Here is a 7,267-nt window from a genome sequence, read left to right as displayed (position 1 = left end):
GGCAGAATGGATACAAAAATGTGACTCATCAATATGTTGCCTACAAAGAAGAACACAGTTACCAGAAGAAAGGAAATAATAAAGATCAGAGCAGAAATAAATGAAATAGAAAAAAAGAAAAACAATAGAAAAAACCAACAAGACTACAAGTTGATTCTTTGAAAGGATCAATAAAATTGACAAACCACTGGCCAAACTGACAAACGAAAAAAATGAGAAGATACAAATAACCAAAATAAGAAATAAAATGGGTGACATTACAAGAGATTCAACTGAGACAAAGAAGATTATAAAAGAATATTATACAAATCATACTACAACAAATTTGAAAACCTAGAAAAAATGAACAAATTTCTAGAAGTACACTACTTACCTAAACTAACACAAGTAGAGGTAGAAAATCAGAACAAATCCATAAAAAAAGAAAAAAATGAAGATGTCATACTCCTAACAACAACAACAACAACAAAAAGCCTGGCCCAGATGGCTTCACTGGAGAATTCTATCAACATTCATAGAAGAGTTGATGCCAATTGTACTCAAACTATTCCAGAACATAGAAAAAGAAAGAATACTCCCTGATTCATTTTATCAAGACATCATAACCCTGATACCAAAGCCAGGCAATGACTCCACAAAAAAAAAAGAAAAAAAAAATTCACAAGAGTGGAACAAGATGGTGAAGTGAGTTGATGCTCCCATTTACTCCCCCAGCAACTGACCCACTGAAGAAAGAATAAAAACAAGCACAGCCTGAAATCTCAAAACTGCAGACAGCAGCTGAGGTACTGGAGAGTTGGGGTGAGTCCAGAAGTGGGAGAGAAGAGGAAATGAGGATAGCACAGAAGCAGGGAGAGCCTACCTGCTAACATCTGGAGGGCTCGCTCATTGTAGTTATTTTGGACAAAGATGGGCCACACCCCAAACAAGGAACACAGAAAGGGAGCCAATTTTGAGGACGCTGTAGTGGTTTTTTTTTTAGGTAGAGCAAATTGATCATGGGAGTTCACAGGCTGCACAACTGGGAGGGGGTGAAAGGAGAATGTGGCATTGAAACAGAGTGCTGATGAGTCTTTCTGAAGCCTGATACAGAGGGATATTAGGACCAGGAGGGACTGTAATGGCAACAGGGTGAGGGCAATACTTTGGATGGACAGACAAAAAAGAGGGAAATGACTAGATCCTTGCCCACAGCAGGACAATGTGAGAAAGCCTGTGCAGGATGCCCATGAGGGAAAGACATAGAGAGCCACCCACCTTCGCAACAGGAAAATAGAGCCCCACTTCTTAGGTCACCATCTGCAACCAGTTAAAACCCCACCACATGCATGCATGTTGCATTCCAGAGATCAAGCATCCAGAACTCCTGAATCAGCACTGAAAAAAACCTGAGGATAAGAGTGCCCTCTATTAGTTCTCAGGAAAAGATACCATGGTCACTGGGTCAATTCTAACTTATAGAGATCCTGTGGGCCAGAGTGGAGCTGCCCCATGGGATTTCCAGGGCTGTAAGTCTTTTTGGAGGCAGGCTGCCACATCTTTCTCACACACAGTGGCTAGTGGGTGTGGGCCCTGGCTTTTCAGTTGACACAGCACTCAATTAGAAAATTTTCTCAGGAAAATGAGGGTACAAAATTTAAAGTAAAAAAAAACAAAAAAAAAGGAAAATGGCACAAATTCAACAAAAAATAGTAAAACACACAAAATCACAAGAAAAGAAGGGCCAGTCAAAAGCAAAACGTGAAGATGAGACAATTTTTCCTATGGAGGCCAGACTAATGGAATGAACTGAAAATTTTCAGACTATGGTGCTAAATATGTTTAATGAAAGCAAAAAGTACATGGAAAACAAACCAGCACCAGCAGAGATTAGGAAACAAATGGAGGAACAAAAATGAGAGACTCAACAAGGAAATTGAAAATTAAAAAAAAAAAAAAAAAAAAAAACAGAACTACTGGAAACTGAATAAAGCAACAGAATTAGAAAAAGGAAGAGAAACACTTAGCAACAGAGCCAGACAGAACCTGAAATAAATGAACTAGAAGCCAAGATAACTGAACTTATCATGTCTCAAGAGAAAAGAACAAAGAAAAATGAACAAGCCCAAATGAAAATATGGGATTCAATTAAGAAATCTAACATTAAAATTATTGGAGTCTCAGAGGACCATGGCAACAATCAAAGGTGTAGAAACAATTTTCTATGAGATAATCAGAGAGAATTTCCCAGAGCCGAACAGAAAACCAAGCCTGCAAATATAGGAAGCTACATGAATGCCAATTAGAAGAGACACAAAAAGAGCAACTCTTCGCCATATCCTAATAAAATTCTTGAAAACCAGAGACAAGGGGAGAATTCTGAAAGCAGCAAGAGAAAAATGCAATATAACATACTATAGGTCTTTCATAAGAATCAGTGCGGATTTCTCCACAGAAACCAGAGGCCAGAAGACAATGGAGTGACATATAAAAATTCTGAACGAAAACAATTGCCAACCAAGAGTTCTTTACCCTGCAAAGTTGTCATTCAAAAATGAGGAGGAAATCAAGACATTCCCAAGCAAACAAAAGCTCTGGGAACTTGCCACTATCAGACCAGTTTTGCAAGTATTACCCAAGGAAGTACTCTAAATGGAAAGGCAAGAGCATTAAATAAATACTAGTAGCTATACATGGGAGAAAAATAAATAAAAAATAAGAAAGAGAGGGAGAGATCTCCAAAAAATGCAACAACATTGGCAATCATAGGGACCAAGTATATGAAATTTTCTGGGAATAAACTCAATAACTAAATCCCACAAACAATACAACATCAAGTTTGTAACAAATAAATACAAAATAATCTTATCCATTTAGGTTGTTTATTGATGTTAATAGAGACACATTATCAGAAATGGAGGCGGGAGGAGCATATCAGGAACAGATTTATTATGTTAAAGTTGTTTGTTAACTGTTGTTCGTATGTTAAATGTCGTTGCATTTGTAAGTTGTATTATGTAATATATGTGGTAACTACTAAGAAATCACTGACAAAAAAACATTCAGAAGAAAAGAAGGAAGAAATAACAAAGATTCATCACAAGAAAGCAGCCAAATACAACAAAAACAGAATAAAAAAACCATAGACGCAAAACACTCAAAAAACAAATACCAAAATGAGTGAAGTAGACACTTCGTTTTCAGTAATAATCTTAAATGTGAGTGGTCTAAATGCTCCATGCAAATCGCAGAGAGTCGCAGAGTGGATTAAAAAAAAGCATGATCCATCCTTTTGCTGTCTACAGGAAACACATCATAAACATAAGGACACAAAAGACTGAAAGCAAAAGGATGGAGAAAAACATCCCATGCAACCAGTAAATAAGAAATAGCTGGGGTGGCCATACTAATATAAGATAAAATAGACTTTAAATCAAAATCTATTACAAAAGATAAAGAAGGACTTTACATAATAATAAAACGGTCAATCCAGCAAGGAGACATAACAATTGTAAAAATATATGCCCTAACTGCAATGCTCCAAAATACATGAAACAAATACTGACTAATATAAAAGGAGAAAAAGACAACTCCACAATAATAGTAGGGAACTTCAACACACCACTTTCAATTACAGAACATCTAAAAAGAAGATCACTAAGGACACTGAAAACTTAAATAAAACCATAACCAGTTGGACCTAATGGACCTAATGGACATATGCAGAATACTCCACTCATCATGAGAAAAATACACATTCTTCTCCAGCACACATGGATCATTTTCCAGAATAGATCATATGTTAGGATACAAAACAAGTCTCAAAAAATTTAAAAAGATTGAAATCATACAAAGCATCTTCTCTAAACCATAATGGTATGAAGCTATAAACCAACAACAGGAAAAAAAATAAATACATGGAGACTAAAAATGTTGTTGTTGGGTGCCATCAAGTCGGTTCTGACTCATAGTGACCCCATGTACAACAGAACAAAACGTTGCCTGGTTCTGTGCCATGCTCAAAATCATTGCTGTGTTTGAGCCTATTGTTGAAGCCACTGTGTCAATCCATCTAGTTGAGGGTATTCCTCCTTTTCGCTGACCCTCTACCAAGCATGGTGTCCTTCTCCAGGTTCTGGTCCCTGTTGATAATATGTCCAAAACACATAGCATGGAATCTCACTATCCTCCCTTCTAAAGGATATTCCGGCTGTACATCTTTCAAGACAGATTGATTGTTCTTTTGGAAGTCTATGGTATATTCAGTATTCTTCACCAACACCATAATTCAAAAACATCAATTCTTCTTCAGTCTTCCTTATTTACTTATAGTTTTCACATGCATATGAGGTGATTGAAAACACCATGGTTTGGGTGGGGTGCACCCTAGTGCTTAAGGTAACATCTTTGCTTATTAATACTTTAAACTGTTTAAACACTTTGACATTATGTATAATCCTATACAAAAAAAACCTCTATGGATTCTACAAGAAACTGCTGGAACTAATAGAAGAATTTAGCAACATTGCGGAGAATAAGACCAATACACAAAAAAAAATCAGTTGTGTTCCTCTACTAACAAACCGAACTTTCACCGAAGAGCACATCCAATCAGCCAACAAACATACAAAAAGATGTTCATGATCATTAGACATTAGAGAGATGCAAATCAAAACTACATTGAGATACCATCTTATGAAGGCTAAAATGGCACCAATTTAAAAAAAAAATACATAACAACAAATGTTGGTGAGGATGTGGGGAGATTGGAACCCTTATCCATTGATGATAAGATTGTAAAACGGTATGACACTTTCTCAAAAAAAGTAGAGATAGAACTACTCTATGATACAGCAATCCCACTCCTTCGTATATACCCTAAAACCCAAAACTTGCTGCTGTTGAGTCAATTCTGATTCATAGCAACCCTATAGGACAGAGTAGAACTGTCCCATAGGGTTTCCATGGAGCATCTGGTGGATTTGAATTGCCAACCTTTAGGTTAGCAAGCAAGCTCTTAAACACTGCACCACCAGGACTCCGGTATATACCCTAGAGACCTAAAAATAATGACACGAACAGACGTATGCTCACCTATGCTCATTGTTGCTTTATTCACACTAGCAAATAAATGGAAACAACCCAAATGCCCAACAATGGATGAATGGATAAACAAATTGTGGTACATACTTACAATGGAATACTATGCAACCATAAAGAACAATGATGAGTCCGTGAAACATATTATAACATGGATGGACCTGGAGGGCATAATACTAAGTGCAAGAAGTCAAGCATATAAGGACTAATATAGTATGATCCCTGTTTTATAAGAAGACAAGAATAGATATATAGACCCACCAATGTTCATTGGTGGTTGCCTAGGAGAGAAGGGTGGAAGAGGTGAAAGTATGCTTTAGATCACAGACACTTGTTATTTTTGGAGATGGGCAAAGTGACACTGAATGTGGATATTGTGAGCACAGCACAACCAAAGTGCAAATGAGTGAGCACATATGGGTGGATATAGGCATGTTTGTATATGAGTAGGTACAGGTATAAGATAGAAGTATCTATAGGTACATATAAATACAAATGTGTGGGTGCACTCACATATATTCATTGAAGACACAAATACATATACTCCTCAGACATAACCAAACACCTTCCAAGATTGGTTTTCTGAGTTTGAAAGCTTAGAATCATGGTCTCATGGGACAACTCAGTCAATTTACATAAAATAGTTCACAAAAATCATAATCTGCATTTTAGTGAAGTGAGTAGCATCTGGGGTCCTAAAAAATTGTAAGCCGTTATCTAAGATACAATTACTGGTCTCTACTCACCAAGAGGAAAAATGTAAGAAGGTAACCAAAGCTCAGAGAAGAAACAAGTCTGCATGAGTCACAACTTCAGTTCCCTTGAGACCAGAAGAACTAGATGATCTACTACCACTGACCGTTCTTACCGGGCTCACAGTAAATGGTCCTTGATAGAATGGGACAAAAATGTGGAGCAGAACTCAGATTCTTAAAAAAAAAAAAAGACAAACTAGAAGAGTAGAGAACACACGACTCCCTGAGATAATCACCCTGAGACACTTTTTAAACCTATAACTGAGCCTATCCCCTGAGAACACCTTTTATCTAAATAGTACAGTGACACAAAAAATGAAGGATGTTACCCCTAAGATTGGTTCTCTACTTAAAAATCATATATGTGAGGCCACAAGTCAACAATTACTCAAAAGCAAAGATGAGAAGATAAGGGGTCAGGAAAATTATAGTACTGGAAATGGAACAAACAGAACACAATTAAAGAGAATGTAGACACATTGTGATAAAAGTAACTAATGTCACTTAACTATTTCTGTGGAAGCTATCAAATGGGAACCTAACTTGCTGTGTAAACTTTCGCCAAAAAACACAATAAAATATTACTTAAAAAAAGATAATTACAGACCACTATCCCTCATGAATATCAAATAAAAAAATCTAAATAAAATTCTAGCCAATAGACTTCAACAGCATATCAAAAATAATAATAATAATAACAATACATCATGATCAAGTCAAGTGGAATTCATACTAGGGATGCAAGGATGGTTTAACATTAGAAAGTCGATCAACTTAACTCACCACAAAAATAAAACAAAGGAATAGAATCACATGGTCAAAGGCGTTTGATAAAATCCAAAACTCTTTCCTGATAAAAACTCTCTAAAAACTCTCAGCAAAATAGGAAAAGAAGGGAAATTCTTCAACATAATTATGGACTATATGCAAAACCAAAAGCCAACATTATTCTCAATGGTGAAAGATTGAGAACATTCCCCTTGAGAATGACAGTGAGACAAGGATGCCTTTTATCACCACTCTTATTCAATATTGTACTGTAAGTCATAGCCAGAGCAATAAGGTAAGAAAGGTAAATAAAGTACACCCTAACTGGAAAGGAAGAAGTAAAACTATACTTACAGATTACATGATCCTATATATAGAAAATCTCAGCATCTCCACAAGAAAGTTACTGGAACTAATAGAGGATTCAGTAAAGTGGCAGTGTACAAGATCAACACACAAAAATCAGTTAGATTCCTCTACACTAACAAAGAGAACTCTGAAAAGGAAATTAAGAAAACAATATGATTTACAATAGCCCCCAAAAGGATAAAATATATAGGAATAAATCTAACCAGGGAAGTAAAAGACTTATACTAAAAAAACTATAAAACTACTGCAAGAAACCAAAGAGACATGTATAAATGGAAAAACAAGAATTGGAAGAC

The sequence above is a fragment of the Trichechus manatus genome, unplaced genomic scaffold (assembly GCF_000243295.1).
Source record: "Trichechus manatus latirostris isolate Lorelei unplaced genomic scaffold, TriManLat1.0 scaffold00139, whole genome shotgun sequence".
NCBI lineage: Eukaryota > Metazoa > Chordata > Mammalia > Sirenia > Trichechidae > Trichechus > Trichechus manatus.
The sequence above is the reverse complement of the archived record's forward strand: the minus strand, read 5'-3'. Positions refer to the sequence as shown.